The 19,120-nt window shown below is 41.2% G+C and overlaps 1 protein-coding gene across 2 annotated transcripts in view; it reads right to left on the bottom strand.

Annotated features, from left to right (window-relative positions):
- The window catches only part of LOC123765018 (zinc finger protein 85), a 34,206-nt gene extending 31,188 nt beyond the window's left edge, over positions 1-3,018 (bottom strand). The window contains exon 1 of one of the 2 annotated variants that reach the window (XM_069339366.1): positions 2,879-3,018. The gene's annotated coding sequence lies outside the window, so the exon portion shown is untranslated. The remainder of the gene's footprint in view (positions 1-2,878) is intronic. The other variant, XM_069339362.1, reaches the window with a different exon arrangement.
- Between the last annotated feature and the right edge of the window lie 16,102 nt (positions 3,019-19,120).

Below are 19,120 nucleotides of genomic sequence, written 5' to 3'. Positions count from 1 at the left end.
GACTTTTGTTACGACACATTTGTCTTGAAAAAGTTTCAAGGCTGGGACATGGGAAATAAAATTGACGTGGTGAAATTTGTGCACCAACATGTTCTCTTGCTTCTTGTCCATCATATGACTAGTTGAAACTTATAATTTTGCTCGGTGAAATCCTCCAACATAATGTCGGAAATATTACGGTATGTATGATGACTCCATTAATATGACAAATCTAGATTGAGTCCAGAAAGGTAATATGAATTTTGGCAATGCACCTCTATGACTCTACAGGATACAAGTCACGTCATACCCAAGATGGTTTGCCAACAAATTTTAAACTATACCTAATGCTACCTAATCTAGCCTAGTCTAACCCAACTTTGTCTAACCCAACCCAACCAACCCAAACACACATCCTAACCTAAGTTAATGCATCTTAACACTATCGTGTCCTGATGATGCATTATGCAGCATAAAACCAAAACACACAAAATAGGTGATGACACAAACGGCGTCATGCATACATTTTTGCAGTCTTGTTATTAAGTATAAAAGTGTAAGTGAAAGAGTTTGATATTGCCTACCTTCTGGTGCCATGCGGGTGGCCCGCCAGGCATGCGAAAGTGTTAACCTAACGATATACAGTACTGTACAGTACTGTGGTTTTGGAAGTCAGAAAATGTTCTTTGTCAAAACATCTTGTGTATGATTTGACCACATTACTTTCATCATGACATCTCTCAAAAACAAACTCACAAAACAAAGAGATGTGTATACCTAGTTGATGCCTGGTTGATGGGTTCTGGGAGTTCTTCTACTCCCCAAGCCCGGCCCAAGGCCAGGCTTGACTTGTGAAAGTTTGGTCCACCAGGCTGTTGCTTGGAGCGGCCCGCAGGGCCACATACCCACCACAGCCCGGTTGGTCCGGCACTCCTTGGAGGAATAAATCTAGTTTCCTCTTGAAAATGTCCACGGTTGTTCAGGCAATATTTCTTATGCTTGCTGGGAGGGTGTTGAACAACCGTGGACCTCTGATGTTTATAGTATTCTCTGATTGTGCCTATGGCACCCCTGCTCTTCACTGGTTCTATTCTGCATTTTCTTCCATATCGTTCACTCATTTCTGCACCAGTGAAGCATAACACAATAGTATGTCTATTTAATTTTCTGGGCTCATGTACTTGTATTAGGTTAACTAAGTTTAGTTAGGCCATATTTGAAACATTTTCCCCTCACTCACACACAACAAAAAAACCAGCGTTGAATGTAATGAAACGCCATTTTCTGGGCGAGACCCGGAGGCTCCCCGGAGCTTTACCGGCTGATATGCTAATGTCAGACTTTGGCATCAGTCATGTGTATGGAGTTCTAGGGCCTACCGGGGACCACGGCCAGAACCTGGCCCCCCTCAGAGAGGCAAGGGGAGCAATGGCCTATAGAAACCCCCGTGTGGTTGGAAGCATTCTATGTCTGCCATCGACCGGGTCAAGCATCCAGAAAGGTAAGCATTCCAAAACAAACCCCTATTCTGGTGAAAATTGCTACCTAAAGCCGAACTAGTGGATAGAACTCTTCAACAGAAAACAAGGAAACTAGTATGACGTCATACGTCACCGCGCCGCTGTCTGCGCAGCTCCCCCCTCCCCGGGAGGGGGAAGGGGGAGCCCCAGACCTCCCACGCCGGCTATCCGGCGTGGGAGGTCTTGGTTTGACTTAATTTAGTTATAAAATTATATTATTTCACAGTAAAAATATGTTTTTTTTTAATGTTATACATTCAGTAACAACATTATAGCGCATAACTATGTCATATTTCTTCTTTACTTACGTAATGCTAGGAAGCTTCAAGTAGCTTTGAGTAATTATATGAACCCCTACCGAGGCTTTAAAAGGAAAGTGAAGGACTCGGGATAATATTCTGAAGAGAAGGGATGGTTACTGGAGGCTTGAGGAAGCATATGTGAGCCACATGTATACCTGAAGCATACCTGGAGGGTTCTCAGAGTTCTTCTACTCCCCGAGCCCAACCTTCAACATGCGTACGAGTTTTGAATCTTATGATGTACCCCACGATCACTAAAAGCCATCATGTTGAGTGCGAGTGCCTTAAGGTATTGTGTTCTGCAGAGGTTAAGTAGTTGGGTACTTCCCCTTATCCTGTCCACAAATCCCAACTGTCTGTCCTCTATTCCTTAGAAGTTCATATAGTCACACCAACTTAGAACTTACTCCAGATAATTAACCTTACAATAATGGAGTAATAATTTGTCTTTACAAGTAGAGCTGAAGACCAAGAGAACTTCTACTGAAAATAGTAATATAATCAGACCCATATTATGCAGTATGGCTGTGAAAAATTAATATTTTGCTTGCCGATTATATTTAAGCTTAGGATTAACTCAGGACAAGTCATCATGGGTCTAGGTCATCTTGGGTCATGGTCAACTTTTGTTAAGCATATCTCAGGTCAAGGTCAGCTCAGGTCCAAGGTCAACATGGGTTAAGCTCAGCTCAGGACCAAGTTGAATAGGGATGAAAGTCAGTTTAGGAACCAAGGTCAACATGAGTCAAGGTCACTCCAGCTAAAGTTCAACGTCTGTTCGACTTGCAGTCAGGTGAAGGTCAGGTGCAGGTCAGGTCAAGAGTGTGCAGGTAGTCACATCACCCCACGCCCCCTCCCCCTTTACCATCCCAAGAGCACATCCCCCACCCCCTTCCCCCCACCACAAGGCCTACACACTACGGTTGTTTCCTGCCTCTCCCCCCGACCCACACCCCCGCCCCCAAGCCCGCCCATTTACATATCCCAAATTCCCGCAACCGCCGCCTCATTTAGATACCCACAAGCCCGCCAGCAAGCAAGATGAGCGCCCAACGGAGCCCTAGACTCCGCACTTACTCCTGCGAGATGACGGTATAGTGGGTAGAACTGGCAAGACAAGTGGAGCTCACAACCTGGCTGGCATCGACGCCATTGTTCCCTTGTAAACAAACTGCCGACGCTTGGCTCCCAGGGACCACTATGACAACTCTTCTCTCACCTCTACCTCACCCCGTACCTCACCTCCTACCTCACTCCTCACTCTTCTCCTCTCGTTCGCATTTTTTTATTACTTTCCTGCCTACTCGTTTCTCTTAATTACTCAGGCTATGGCAGACAAAGAGTTTATCGTGAGGATGCCTTTTAAAATTGTTATTTATAATTGAAATTAAAATTGAAATTGAAATAAGTTTATTGAGGTAAAATACACACAAAGGGATGAGGTAGCTCAAGCTATTCTCACCCCATTCAGTAGATATTTATAATTGTTTCATTATGTACAAATACCTTTATAGCTTAATTTTGTGTAAAACATCTCATTTATATAATAAATATTAAATGTATATGTATATATAATATATATATATATATATATATATATATATATATATTATTAAATATGACCGAAAAAGTAAGATTAATAATTCTAACACGAATTTTCTCAATCTTTCGTACATTTCTTTTCACTGTTGGAGGTAATTCAAAAATCAATTCTCCAAAATTCATTTTTATTTCTAGTCTGACGCGACACGAGCGCGTTTCGTAAAACTTATTACATTTTCAAAGACTTTAGTTTACAAATACACAACTGAATAGAACTTACACATCTCCGATTTTTGTTTATATCTACATTTGAGTGAGGTGGATGGGGTGAGGTGGCATTAATAGGGTATTAATCTCATCAACACAAGACAGAACAAGAGGTGGCATTAATAGGGTATTAATTTCATCAACACGAAACAATGGGTATTTAAATGGAAGTGATTGTAGAAAGCCTATTGGTCCATATTTCTTGATGCTTCTATATTGGAGCGGAGTCTTGAGGTGGGTAGAATATAGTTGTGCATTAATTGGCTGTTGATTGCTGGTGTTGACTTCTTAATGTGTAGTGCCTCGCAAACGTCAAGCCGCCTGCTATCGCTGTATCTATCGATGATTTCTTTGTTGTTTACTAGGATTTCTCTGGCGATGGTTTGGTTGTGGGAAGAGATTATATGTTCCTTAATGGAGCCCTGTTGTTTATGCATCGTTAAACGCCTAGAAAGAGATGTTGTTGTCTTGCCTATATACTGGGTTTTTTGGAGCTTACAGTCCCCAAGTGGGCATTTGAAGGCATAGACGACGTTGGTCTCTTTTAAAGCGTTCTGCTTTGTGTCTGGAGAGTTTCTCATGAGTAGGCTGGCCGTTTTTCTGGTTTTATAGTAAATCGTCTGTTGTATCCTCTGATTTTTGTCTGTAGGGATAACGTTTCTATTAACAATATCTTTCAGGACCCTTTCCTCTGTTTTATGAGCTGTGGAAAAGAAGTTCCTGTAAAATAGTCTAATAGGGGGTATAGGTGTTGTGTTAGTTGTCTCTTCAGAGGTTGCATGGCGTTTCACTTTCCTTTTTATGATGTCTTCGACGAAACCATTGGAGAAGCCGTTGTTGACTAGGACCTGCCTTACCCTACAGAGTTCTTCGTCGACTTGCTTCCATTCTGAGCTGTGGCTTAGAGCACGGTCGACATATGCGTTAACAACACTCCTCTTGTACCTGTCTGGGCAGTCGCTGTTGGCATTTAGGCACATTCCTATGTTCGTTTCCTTAGTGTAGACTGCAGTGTGGAAACCTCCGCTCTTTTCCATGACTGTTACATCTAGAAAGGGCAGCTTCCCATCCTTTTCCATCTCGTAAGTGAAACGCAGCACGGAACTCTGCTCAAATGCCTCCTTCAGCTCCTGCAGATGTCTGACATCAGGTGCCTGTGTAAAAATGTCGTCAACATACCTGCAGTATATGGCCGGTTTCAAGTTCATGTCGACTAAGACTTTTTGCTCGATGGTACCCATGTAGAAGTTTGCAAACAGGACACCTAGGGGAGAACCCATGGCGACCCCATCTACTTGCTTATACATGTGCCCATCCGGGCTCAAGAAGGGTGCCTCTTTAGTACAAGCTTGGAGTAGTTTCCTTAGAATATTTTCGGGTATGTCAAGAGGAGTACAGGCTGGATCACGATACACTCTGTCGGCTATCATCCCGATTGTCTCGTCCACAGGTACGTTGGTAAACAGCGATTCTACGTCCAACGAGGCTCTTATCCCTGTGGCCCGTGTGCCCCGCAGTAAGTCAACAAATTCCTTTGGAGACTTCAGGCTGAAGGCGCAAGGAACATAAGGAGTCAGCAGGCCGTTGAGTCGCTTCGCCAGTCTGTACGTGGGTGTGGGTATCTGGGTAATGATTGGCCGAAGGGGGTTTCCAGGCTTGTGTGTCTTGACATTTCCATACGCATATCCAGGTTTATATTCCCCAATGATCTTTGGCAGGTGGAGTCCGGATTTCTTGGCGTTCACACCAAAGTCCACCTGCCAAAGATCATTGGGGATTCTCAGGATAATTATACTTCTTACCAGCATATATACAGTATAGTACCTAGGAGGTTCTCTTCAATGATATCTAAGATAATTAAAAGAACCCAAGCAAACCACTGTGGAAATGTGCAGGACAAACATATCAATTGTGACACTAGCTCTCCACTTATGGCATTTGCTTAATTTAGAAACTGTACTTGTGGTCGATCTCGAACCCATGTTGTTGATGTGACGATGTGTTATGAATTTTGTGGCTAGCTCCTCAAGATTGTAACTTGCTTAGATAAATAAATTGTGTGTTCAGTCCCTGAACCCATTATGTGATAAATTAACTAAACTAAAAACTATAGTCTGGCGACGAAGCCTGAACTGCATAATGTAAATAGGGATTAACCAGAAAAAGATATAGGTGAAGAATAACATCAGGTAACTGCGTTAATTACAATATTAGATCAAACTAACATTGATTTTCAAAAGGTTGTAGATTTTCCATCAATGGAGAGCATCAGCCAAGAAGCCTTCTTTAAAATATGAATATCTTTCCTCACCCAATAAGATCTAATCTCTGAATAAAACGCAAAAAACGACTTGATTGTAACCTATCCACCGCTGCCCATTGGATGGGGGAGAGGGGGTTATGTGTAGGATAAACAAATCAATTGTGACACTAGCCCTCCATATGTCAGTTGCTTAAATTATAAACTGTACTTGTGGTCGGTCTCGAGCCCATTGTTGATTTGACAATGTGCATTGACTTTTGTAACTAGCTTACCAAGATTATAACTTCCTTGGCTATATGAATTGTGGGGCTCAGTCCCTGAGCCCATTATGCGCCTCTGTAACACTCCACTATCGCCCATAGGATGGGTATGGGGTGCATAATAAATGAACTAAAATAAGCTCTGTCTTTTTGATAACATATACAATTATAAGCTTTATTTGTGAATCTCAATTAATTAAGCAATATGTCACAGAGCCTGTAGGGTTCGGTGAGATGAGCGAAGAGACATGGGAGATTTCACATAAGTACAGTACATGGTAGTTTAAGTAGCGAACGCATGTCAACGAATAACGAGTATATATAACAACACAATTGTCCTATGAAGTCGATTTAACTTCCAAACATATATTTTTTTAATAAATGTTAAATGTTTTCTGGCTAGCTATGTTAGATTTTATTAAAAATACGTATTCTACTTGTTAACATTATAATTTAAATTTGTGATAATTTGTGCAGAGAAGTGCGACAACTGGATATGCCAACAAACACTTTCCAAACAACGATATATCTTGGATAAGTCGTTCCACAACATTGACGCTTGGACCGTCGACTTCCTTTGATGCTACTTATTTACTTATTTCATAATGAAATTATATTAGTTTGGAGTAAATATATGTTTTCTCATGTTCTGCATTCAGCACCCACATTATAGTAAATATACCATATTACTTCATTACTTAAATAATGCTAGGAGGGTTTGAGTAGCTTTGGGTCTTTAGTGGACAGAATCTCCAATAGATGGGGCGAGAGTCGCTCCCTCTCTCTCGCCCGAGCAAGAGTCGAAACTTAATTTAAAATTGATATATCTTTGTTCTCGAACATGATATATTTCATTTGGTGAAATCATAATAATGTTCATATCTCGGTCTTTCTGGAGGCATATAAGATTTTAGGCTTTATTAGCGTATCTTTGATAATTATACAATATATCGGCAAGTGCGTAGGCGTCTGCACTCCATGCCCGACAAGCTACTGAGCGCTACTATAAAAACATATGTATCTTCACTTGAGCTATAAATATGTCTATTGTAATGTATTGAAAATGAAGCTCTTATTTCTATCTTGCTTAAGACATATAAAACATTTGTGTTTATTAACGAATTTACGTGAAATAAACATTGATCTGAGAGAGAGTTGCTCTGTCGTTCAGTCTGTACGGGGTGGGAGCTCCGTAATTTTTAAAATACATGTATCTTCATTAGAACTTTAAATATGTCTATGGTAAAGTGTTTAAAGTGAAGCTTATATGTCTGCCTTTCTTGAGACATATAAAACATATATGTTTATTAACGAATTCACGTGAAATAAACATTGTTCTGAGAGAGAGTTGCTCGGTCGATCAATCTGTCCGGGGTTAAAGCTCGGCTATTATAAAAGTACACGTATCTTCGCTTTAAATTTAAATATGCCCATGGTAAGGTATTTAGAATGAAGCTTATATTTCTATCTTTCTTGTGACATATAAAACTCTTACGTTTATTAAGGAATCTGTGTGAAATAGGCATGGTTCTGAGATGAATGCTGCGGTTTTCGAGCTCGAAGCGCGGCAATGGACGCCTTAAACATCCAGTGGGTGTTATTGGACCCTATACCCATTTTATTTGTGGTTGGAGCCCCATACCCATTCTATGGGTGGTTGGAGCCCCATACCCATCCTGTGGGTTGTAGTGGACGCCATACTCATCCTGTGGGTGGTATTGGACCCTATACCCTTCCTGTGGGTGGATGTGATCCCCATACTCATCCTGTGGGTGGATGTGACCCTCATACCCATCCTGTGGGTGGTATTGGACCCCTTTCCCACCTAACAGGCGGTAGGTGACAATATACCCATCCTAGCTATAGTTGGTATAGTAGACATAATACCGTCCTGTTTGCAGTAGTTTACCCCATAGACATTCAAATGTAACATCGTTTTCTGTTAGCGTTCCTACAAAACATTCTTTAAAGATTTTTAAAGCCAAACTATGGTATATAATATTGATTGGTGAAGCACTGTTATTCTATGTAATAATTTATAGTGCTTATTATAATTTACTAAGAACAACTAATATTTCCCAAAACAAAACTACGAGCCTTCAATAGGATATAGCTGATCTGTAATATTATAAGAGCATGGACAACAGTAGGTAAATTTCACAACCCATGTGGGACCTGAAAACTACAATTTTCCTTATAATTGAACCAATCACGAATATTCTGCTATCTATGTTGACGGACGGGTACTGTGACACGTAAATTGGTACGTGAGGAAGAGTTTGGGCCTTGGTAAAAAAAGTAACTGGGAATATATCACATATTTACTAATTCATATTCAACATATTGACTTTAAGCATTAAGTCATATTCAGATTCAGATTCAGATGTTTATTCAGGTAAGGTATATACATACAAGTGATGTTACATTAATGGATTGATATATAGATAGAGCTAGTACATACAATGCCTAAAGCCACTATTACGCAATGCGTTTCGGGCAAGAAAACATTAATATCTAGAACTTAATACTAATTGAGCATAAAGAATAAAAAGTGTTGAGAACAAATACAAATAAAGATAAAAAAAGGGGGAACATGACTGAAAAAGCAGCACAAATACAATAGGTTGACAAACAGTGTTGATTAAAAAAAAAAGAAAATAACAGACATGGGTTGACAATAGAGGAGTGAGGTAGATTACAGGGAATTTATTAGGTAGTGTTTAGTTTTTATCTTAAACTGGTTGAGAGAGGTACAGTCTTTAACATGGTTGGGAAGGTCATTCCACATTCTGGGCCCCTTGATTTGCAGAGCATTTCTAGTTTGATTAAGACGTACTCTAGGAATATCAAAACTGTATTTATTTCTGGTGTGGTGCTCATGGGTTCTGTTACAACCTTCTATGAAGCTTTTAAGATCAGGATTGGCATTATAGTTTAGCGTTTTATATATGTATAATACACATGAGAGAATGTGCAGAGACTTAATATCTAACATATTCAGAGATTTGAGTAGGGGTACCGAGTGATGTCTGGGGCCAGAGTTGGATATTGTTCTAATAGCAGCTTTGTGTTGGGTAATTAGAGGACGTAAGTGATTTTGGGTAGTAGAACCCCAAGCACAAATACCATAGTTGAGATAAGGATAGATAAGGGAGTAATAGAGAGTCACCAGGGCAGGGCGTGGTACATAATATCTGATCTTAGAAAGAATGCCCACAGTTTTTGAAACTTTTTTTGATATATTTAGAATGTGTCCCTATAAATTCAGCTTGTGGTCAATGAGAATGCCAAGGAATTTGCCATCTAATTTGTTACAAATTTGGGTATTGTTTATTTTGAGATTTATATGACTAGAGGGTTTATTGCCAAACAGAATATAGAAAGTTTTGTCAATGTTAAGGGTGAGTTTGTTGGCAGTTAGCCAAAGATGGACTTTATTTAGCTCAGTATTTACTGTGGCATTTAGAGCAAGAGGATCAGGACTGGAGTAAATGAAGGTTGTGTCGTCAGCAAATAGAATTGGTTTGAGGTGTTGGGAGGCATTTGGAAGGTCATTAATGTAGATGAGAAAGAGGAGAGGGCCAAGTATGCTGCCCTGAGGAACACCAATGTTGATGGGTAGGGTGGGAGAAATTGTATTATTCACAGAAACATATTGGAGCCTATCAGTAAGGTAGGACTCGAGGTATTGTAGGGAGTGTCCTCTGACTCCATAATGATGTAATTTAAGAAGAAGGTTATGGTGGTTGACAGTATCAAAAGCTTTACGCAGGTCCACAAATAACCCAACAGGGAACTCCTTTTTATCAAGAGCTGTATGAATCGAGTTAAGCATACTAATAAGTGCATCGTTAGTGCTTTTTTTGGGTCTGAAGCCATATTGGCAAGGGCTAAGTATATTGAGTTTGGCTAGATATGAGTAAAGCTGTTTATATATAAGTTTTTCAAAAATTTTTGACAAGTTTGGCAGGATTGATATAGGTTTGTAGTTGTTAACATCTGTGGGGTCACCACATTTGTGGACAGGCGTTACTCTCGCTTTTTTTAGAATACCTGGAAAGGTTTGGAGTTCAAGTGACTTGTTGAAGAGCAAAGCAATAGCAGGGGCTAAAGATCTGGAGGCTTTTTTGTAAATTAAAGTTGGTATCTCCTCAAGGGCACTAGACTTGGTTTTAAGGGAAAGGATTATCTCATTGACGTCAGTGGAGTTAATAGGCTTTAGGTACAGAGACTGTGGACAGTTACCTGTAAGATAGTCCTTAATGTCAGTACTGGAAGATGGAATATCATTTGCAAGGGATGAACCAATGGAAGAGAAGAACCTATTGAACTCAATAGCAGAATCAGAGGCTGAAAGCTGACCATCGTTATTAGACAGGAGAGTCGGTTTGTTATTTAAAGATTTCTTTGATCCCAATATTTGTGAAATTGTGCTCCAAGTTTGTTTAATGTTGCTCTTTATTTGAGTAAATTTATCTTCGTAGTATTTAGTTTTGGCTCGTCTAATTATCTTAGATAGCAATAATGAGTAATTCTTTGAGAATTCTTTGGAGACAATTCCTAACCTATACTTCTTCTCAAGGTCGTGTTTTTTGTTAATGGATTTCAGTATTCCCTTTGTAAGCCAAGGATTGTTAAGCCTTTTGCTTGTGACTTGTTTTGTAAGCCTAGGACAGTGGGTGTTATAAAGGCTAAGAGTTGTTTGAAGAAAAGATTGCACAGCTAGGTTGATGTCCCCTATGTTACCTAACTCGGACTCCCAGTTGACATTATCAGCAGCAGTTATAAAATTGTTTATAGCAGTTTCATTGTGCAGCCTAAAGCTTAACTCCCTTGTTTCTAGAGGTGGTTTGCTAATGTTAGTTAAGAGAAATGTGGGGTAGTGGTCTGTAGTGCTATCGGTGATTATACCTGAAGTAAGCGGAGAGGTTATGTTGGTCCAGATGTGATCTAGAGTCGTGGCAGTGCTATCCGTGATTCTAGTAGGTCTAGTGATTAAGGGTATGAGGAAGCAGGAATTCATACAGTTGAGGAAGCTAACAGCAGTAGGGTGTTCAGGCTCGCAGAGGTCAATATTAAAGTCCCCTGCGATTATTAGATGGTTTTTGTTCAGTCTGTTATCAAGTATTAGATTTCTAAGGTTTGAGTTGAATACAGACACATCAGTGTTGGGAATTCTATAGACTGCACCCACAGACAGGACAGACTCGGCACCCTTGACTCTGAAGCTGGCGAAGATATACTCCCCATAGCAGTCTCTAGTTCTAAATTCTTTTAAGCATGTTAGTTCTTGGTGGTAGTAAAGAGCAGTGCCACCACCTCTCTGAAGTTGACGACAGTTGTGAATTGCTGAGTAGTTAGGCATGTTAAAGAGTTGAGTAGTATCCTCTTTCAACCATGTTTCAGTAAGTATAATAAAAGAGAATTTGTTGCCAATAGTTTCAATCAAGGCACTAACATCATCGAAGTGTTTACCTAGGGATCTAACGTTCAAATTGATTACAGAGATATTGTGATTATGAGTTAATACATTGTTTACATCATGTGCTGCAAAATATCTGCAATTTAGATCATTAAAGTGATTATTGTCATAGATAGTGGATAAGAGGTTAAGTTCTGGGTCTATACTTGACTGCATAAAAGAAGCTGATTGTAGAATCAGAAATAAGTAGAAATAAGCTATAAAATAGGGAAAAATATATACACAATACTGTACAAAACAAACACAAAAGGGGCTTACAGGGGTACAATGGAGTATGGGAGTATGGCTAGGCTAGGCAACCTAGGCAATTAATGAGATTAAAGAAAAAACATGTAAACATGGACTATACAAAACACAAGATATAGAAATACAAAACAAAAAATATAAGCAAGACTAAGCAATACAAAAAAAAAACAAATTGAGCAAAAATGAAAAAAAAAGAAAAAATGAGGTAGATTGCTTACGAGTACTCTCAGGTACACTGTAAGTAACAATTCGCAATTTGAGATGCAGGCAAAGCCAGGGGTACAATGGAGTAAGGGAGCATGGCGAGGCTAGGCAACCTAGGTAATAAATGAAATCAAAGAAAAGTTGAATAATAAACATAGGCAAATTTAAGATAATGATTAATAACTATAGATAGTTCAGCAATGACTGTATAATTAAAAAGACCTGAAGAACTACTTAATAACTCAATTAAATAATTTCGGTAAATGACTAGGTAAGAGTAAGTTAAAAATTAAGTCAGAAAATGAACCAAGGAGACTTAGGATACCTAGCCCCACTAGTTGACAGGGGGTTAATTAAGTTAATTCATTGGGAGTGATAAGGTGAGACAAACCACATTGGGAGAGGAAAGTGTTGAGGTTTTCTTCTCTAGTAATAGTAAACATTTTGCCCTCTGCGGTTTTTCTCACCTTTATCAGACCATCTCTAACGAAGCACTGATGAATCGCATCTGGGTTTTGTTGCCGGATTTGACGCAGGCGGTAGAGGAGGTGCTGTCTGTTCCTGGTCAAGCACTCGTTGATGTATAATCCCTTCCGTTGGGATGCAGCTGTCCGGACTAGATTGGATTTCGTGAACTGGGAAGACAACGGGTTGATGAGAGTCAAAACACCCATTTCACTTATGGTAAAAGGAGAAATGCTTGGAGTGACTCTGTGTACATGCGGCTCAGGCTTGGGTACAAATATTACTGGGAATATGGGATAGGTGTTCATGATAATGACACGAAGTGTAAACTATGTGGTATGTTAAGGTCTCACACCCTTGCCCATTATGTTCTTGATTGTCCGTTGATTAATGTATATAGAAACACTGAGATAAGGACTGTTCCTGAACAAATAGCCTGGATGTGTCACAACGGAAAGGTTGATGATATTCTAGAGAGATATAAGAATTTTGCACCAAGACTGTAATATTTTGTTGAATTATCTGCATGTCTCTTGCAAATTGTCTATACAGTATAACTAGGTCATAAAAGTATTTGTGTGTATGTCTGATACCATACTACTTGTGAAGGAGGAAATGTATATGTTTATCTCTCAGAATGTTTGGTAACATGTTTATTGTTTGTGATGTGTGTCTATGTATGTATTAACACGATGTACTGAACGGGGTGAGATTAGCTTGAGCTACCTCATCCCTTTGTGTGTATTTTACCTCAATAAACTTATTTCAATTTCAATTTCAGTATCAAGAGCTGATACTGGAGATCTGTGGAGGCGCGACTGCACCCTGCGTGACGGGAGATGTCTCCCTTGTGAATGTATTAAGATGAAGATGAAGCCACCCAAAATGTGGCACGGGCATGAATAGCCCGTAAGTGGTGGCCCTTTTGAGCCATTACCAGTATCAATAGATGATACTGGAGATCTGTGGAGGTGCAACTGCACCCTGCGTGACGGGAGATGTGAATGTGTCCAAGATGAAGATGAAGCCACCCAAAATGTGGCACGGGCATGAATAGCCCGTAAGTGGTGGCCCTTTTGAGCCATTACCAGTATCAATAGATGATACTGGAGATCTGTGGAGGTGCAACTGCACCCTGCGTGACGGGAGATGTCTCCCATGAATGTGTCCAAGATGAAGATTAAGCCACCCAAAATGTGGCACGGGCATGAATAACCCGTAAGTGGTGGCCCTTTTGAGCCATTACCAGTATCAAGAGCAGTAGCTGTATTGAGTGATCCGTCAGTGTATCATGTTTCTAGTAATCCTTGTTTCTTTATTGTGCATGCCCGAAACGCTTTGCGTAATAGTGGCTTTAGGCATTGTATGTACTAGCTCTACCTATAAGTCAAACAATCCTTGTAAATATTTATTGTATGTATGTACCTTACCTAAATAAAATTGTATTGTATTGTATTGTGTATTGTTATTATTGTGTATTATTCTCATCTGCTTTTGTGTCAAAATTTCTTCAGATTACCTGTAAACATTTTTTGTAAATTTTACTGTAATTATTCTTCTTAAAATTATCTGTACCTGTAAAGAAAAGCTGTAAAATACCTGTTAACTTTTTTTATCAATTTTACTGTTAATTTATAAAAAAAAAAATTGTTAGTTTAAGGACTTGCTCGAAACGCTATGCCTGCTAGTGGCTTTATAAGAATGTTAATTCAACTTATTTTCTATATTTCTTGTTAATCCCCAATGTAACTTCTTGTATATAAATAAATAAATAATAATAAAAATATATAACAACCTTAGAAAAAATGCTTAAATAAATTAGTTTACCCTATAAAATTAAGTTTTATTAGAAAACTTTGATATTTTCGCAATTTTGTTTTTCTAATTTTCTTACACACATAAAAAATATATGTTAAACACACATAATTAAATATTAGCCCCAAAAGTAGAGAGAGTTATACACAGTAACCTTAAGGTCAGCCCGGAGCTCTGTTCCTGATTACTGACTTCATAACTCTTCCATTATAACACTCTAAGACGAGTCTGTTATTATATTAAATAGCATGTTTTTATATAACTATTTATTAAATGCTTTATAAGATTAAATTTATTATATGAATTGACATAAGAGGGACACAAATATTTTATATATTTTAAAAATCAACAAAGATATAATATAAAAAATTTAAGGTATATTTAAAAATTAAAAAAGGAATAAGCACATCATCGAATCTAATAATATAAAACAGACATAACTTTAACAATAAGGTAATTTTGAAATGCTATATTAGCATTATAATCTTGTAAATGCTGTACTGTAAATAGTGACGAGGGCGACCATATGTAACAATGTGGTTGTGGGAGAGGAAGCCCTAAAGGCCACCAACACCAGTCATGCCCCAGCTGCTGTGGGAGACGGACGTGCGTCGGGAGCTCTCCTGGAGGTTGTCAACTTGTGCTAATCGCTATAGTGAACCAGTACTCTTTAGCTTTTTAGCTTTGATGTCCAGAGAGCTTGGAGAGGATGTGGGAGGAAGAAGGATGAAATGAAATGAAAATGTCCATAGAGTTGGCAAGCAGGGGATGGAAGAACGGGGCGAGGTTGCAGAAATCTTGAGCAAGGATCTGGAGATGAGGTGAAGAGGGGAGATGAAAGATCGGTGGCCCAACCACCGTGGATTAGAACTTGAGTAGATGGAAGTAGAATTGAGTAGGGCGTCATTTGCAGTCCACACAGGGGCCAGGAACGTAAGCAGCTGGCAGTTGAAGGTTGATTACTTCATTGGTTTACTTCTTTCTTGATGGTGGGAGCAAGCTCTGATCTTTGGTCTTCGTTTTCGGCTTGTCTTTCTTGGCGGTCCGACTTCGTGTTGACATTGCTGTGGGATCAATAGAGTCATAAAGAAAATCGGCAGATGAATAGTTGTATTTCTGTGAAGGTGGAGATGTCGTTCCCACAGAGACATCCTCATCTGATGAGTCAGATGAGTACATACCAGGAGATGTGGGTCTTGGAAGTAATGTTCCTGATGGTTTAGTAGCAGCAGTAGGACTTATTGCAGATGTAGAAGGTTCAGTTGATGTATGTACTGTGGGTGGAGATGTAACAGGAGATGGTGGATGAGAAGTCGTCGGCTTCTGGGTTGCTACCATACCAGGAGCAGATGTTGCAGCTGCAGTGGGTTCAGTATCGTTCACAGTAATGTCCGAGGCCGGACCAGGAGCTGGAGTATCATCCGACAATGGGTTTGAAGGGTCGGGGACTAGTACAGTGGTCCCTGAAGGCTTGGTATGAAGAGGTGCTGGGTGGCTCTGCTGTGTTGAAGGTTCATTGCCAGTTCGTTCTTGAATTTCTTTCTTTATCATAGCGGCGTGTTTCGGATATTTCACGTAGTACTGAGGGTCAATAATGGCAGGGTGGAGCATGGTAACATCAGTGCAGTAACGAACTGTGTCAGCATCAACGTACCAAAACTCTCTGCGGGTTCCGTCATCGTTCAGTCCGTTTTCGTAGTCGATGTTCCACTCCCGAGCTAGGGCGGTGAAATTCTTGTAAGAAAATCTGGATGTGGAGAGAGAGGAGGCTTGAAAGTTCGGTGGCCTGTCCACCGCGGGTTGGAGATATTTTGCGGTCTAAGCCTGTTTGTTGTTGTTTTAGATTTAGCTACTCAGAACGAAGTGTCCATGTAGCACGGGCTATGAGCCCGTGCTACATGGGTGAGCCCGTAACCTCTAAGCCTGCAGCTTGAGGTCTTCTTAAGCGGCAGGAGGCTAGTGGTGAGGCGGTGTGATGTCGACCTGGTTCACTTGAGGTGTTCTGTCTGGCTTGCAGGAGGTGTTTTCCCTACGATGTTGTTGGACCTGTTCGTTCTTTTAACTTGGGTTCGATTTTGACAGTGGTGGTACGATGTTGTAGTTTCGCCTGAAATATCCGAGCGCCAGCTTCGGTATCGGCGCTCCTTCTGGGTCCTCGGCTGCGGTAGAGAAGTCGTTTTGGTCCATCTTTTCTGCCCTGAAGACTGGGTCCTTGTAATTTATGTTCAGGATGGAAAGGTCTATGTATCGCTCCACTGTGGAATAGTGGACGAACATTATGTGAGGTAATTCGCTTTGATGTCCAAAGGGATTGGAAAGGATGGGGGAGGTAGAGGGATGGGGAGATGAAATTCAGGAAGAGGATGCGGGTGTAGAGAGAGAGGAGGTTTGAAAGTTCGGTGGCCTGTCCACCATGGGTTGACATATGTGTATGTGTTGTTTGTTTGCGTGTGTGTTATGTTGGGTTGTCAGTACATTGGCTGGGGGGGCTAGTGTTTGTGACCTTGTTGGTGTCCTAAAGCACTAGAGCCGATGGAGTTGGCTGAAGGAGGTTGATCTTAGCAACATCAGGCTATCACTTCTGATAGCACGACAAAGGGTTTTTTGGTTTTATATTTTTTGTAGTAGTTTTATTTATTTATTTATTTTGTTATTATTTTTTTTTATTTATTTTCTTTATTCTTCATTTGGTGTAGATGGGGTCCGGGATGGGCCACTCATCTGGGTCGTCTGGCAGGCCGCTTAGTATCTGAGGTCTTGGGAAGGCCTCATCATGGATGTGTCTGATCACTTTTTGTTGGAGAGTGATTCTTCTGGTTCTGTGTGGTGGTTCGTGGCTCTCGTAGTCGCTGGTGGTGTTTACTGCTTCGTTGGGATCTTCGGGGTCTGGGACATACATGTTCTTCATGCGGTACAGCTGTCTTCTGGCCAGGTAGCTGAGCCTGATGTTCATTGGCTTCATGTTGAGCGTCTCATGGATTTGGTCAGTTCTTACCCTGTCCCTCAGAGTCAGGTCCTCCGCAAAGCGAAGTGCTTTATTTTATACCCTTTGGATCTTCAGCATGTTGGATTTGTTGGTAAGGTTCAGTTTGGTTTTGTTCCTGTTGGAGATGCGCCGGTTGCATTCTATGGCCAGGGTTGTTCTAGTATTGCTGTTGCCATTGAAGACATCCTCCTGAGGGATATAGAGGCAGTAACAAGGTTTGCTTCTGTCTGTTTTGCCTGGTATGACTGCGGGCACTGAGTGGATGTAGGTGACTTCAAGCTCTTCGTTCTCTTCAATTTCAGTGTCCGGTGCAGATGCTTGCTGTGGTAACTGAGGCCTGTGTCATTGGAATGGGTGCCTGAGACACCCGTGTTCCGGATTCTGCTGGTGTTGAGGTTTGTTCTGGTTCCGTGGTCGGTGTTGCCGCCGTTCAGCGTTGCTGGAGTGCTGTCCATGAATGAGGACTGTCTCTTATCCTTTGTTTTTTTAGATGGAGGGGCCTGGGGTGATGTCGTCTGGTGGCCTGTCAGTTTCTTGTTGATACAGAAGGAAACGGTAGCAGGTGATCGAGGTGCAGTTCTTGTAGTGGGTTCTGAGGCTGTAGTAGGTCCGCTGGGACCGACATCGTAGGTAGGTTGTTCTGGGCAAGCAGCATGTTCAGTACTCGCACGTATTTGGCGACGTCTGTTCCTGCCATCTTCTCAGCTACACTGATCAGGGCTGGGATGAGAGCGGTGGCGGCCGAGACCGCTGATTGGTTGACTGGAGAGTTGGCTGGCGGGACTGCAGTCGCCTGTGTGCTGGGTCCTATAAATGAATTAAATATAGGACAAGATACCCTTCGTTACGGGCTCACCATAGCCCGTGCTACATGGACACTTCGTTCTGAGTAGCTAAATCTGAAACAACAACAAGCTTCGGGTGAGCTTTGAAGTGAGTATGGTTGAAGAGTAGCCGGTGAGAGGAAACGTCGAAGTTGGAGAGACAGAGCCAGGGTTAAACTCAGCTGCACGGCGTAGATGAGGCTTTCCAAACACCAGGCTGGCTTAGGCTGGGAGGCAGGGTCCCGATGCAGGCGATGAGTCACATCGCCTGGACCTACTGAAGGTCCAGGACGGACCGAAACGTCGTCGTCCCTTCACCTTCTAGTGTGTGGTCTGGTCAGCAGGGTCTCGAGTTAAGGGCGGCGAAGCGAGGACTGCTTTCATCTTGAGATGTGGAGTCTTCTTTCTTCTCTGAAGCTGAAGTCTTCTTTCTTCGTTTGAAGCTGGAGTCTTCATTCCGCTGTCTTCCACGTCGGTCTGCTCCGGAGCTTACAGGGATTCCACCACCTCTAAACGAGCAAAATTAGGTCCCCATCCCCCTAAAGAGGGGGAAGAAGACAGCTGCCATCAGTAGGTCACAATACTGCAGTTCGTTTGATCAGGAGTCATTTCCTCTTGGTCTTTTTGTATGATGGTGTTCCTTGTCTGTTGTTGGTATGTTGACGTCACCTTCAGAGGGGCGCCATACTCGGGTCCATATTATATGCTTTAATTAAGGCTTTTTGGTCTACTCTGGTTACAGTCTCCTTGCCGTTTGTGTGTGATCGTCAGGTCTATCACATCGAGAACATCCAATGGAGAGGCTGGGTACCACATGTTGAACAGGATGAATCTGCGAGGGGTAGACAAGTCTTCTGTGTTCACTTCTCTGAACGAGTCTTGGTGTAGCTGTATCGGTAAAGCCATCTGAGCTTTCTATGATTTAGTCACGAACTGGTACTTGGAATTCCGCCAGTCTGGGATCT

The sequence above is a fragment of the Procambarus clarkii genome, chromosome 5, assembly GCF_040958095.1.
Source record: "Procambarus clarkii isolate CNS0578487 chromosome 5, FALCON_Pclarkii_2.0, whole genome shotgun sequence".
Lineage (NCBI taxonomy): Eukaryota > Metazoa > Arthropoda > Malacostraca > Decapoda > Cambaridae > Procambarus > Procambarus clarkii.
Note: the sequence above shows the minus strand (reverse complement) of the source record. Positions and strands in the feature narration are given on the sequence as shown.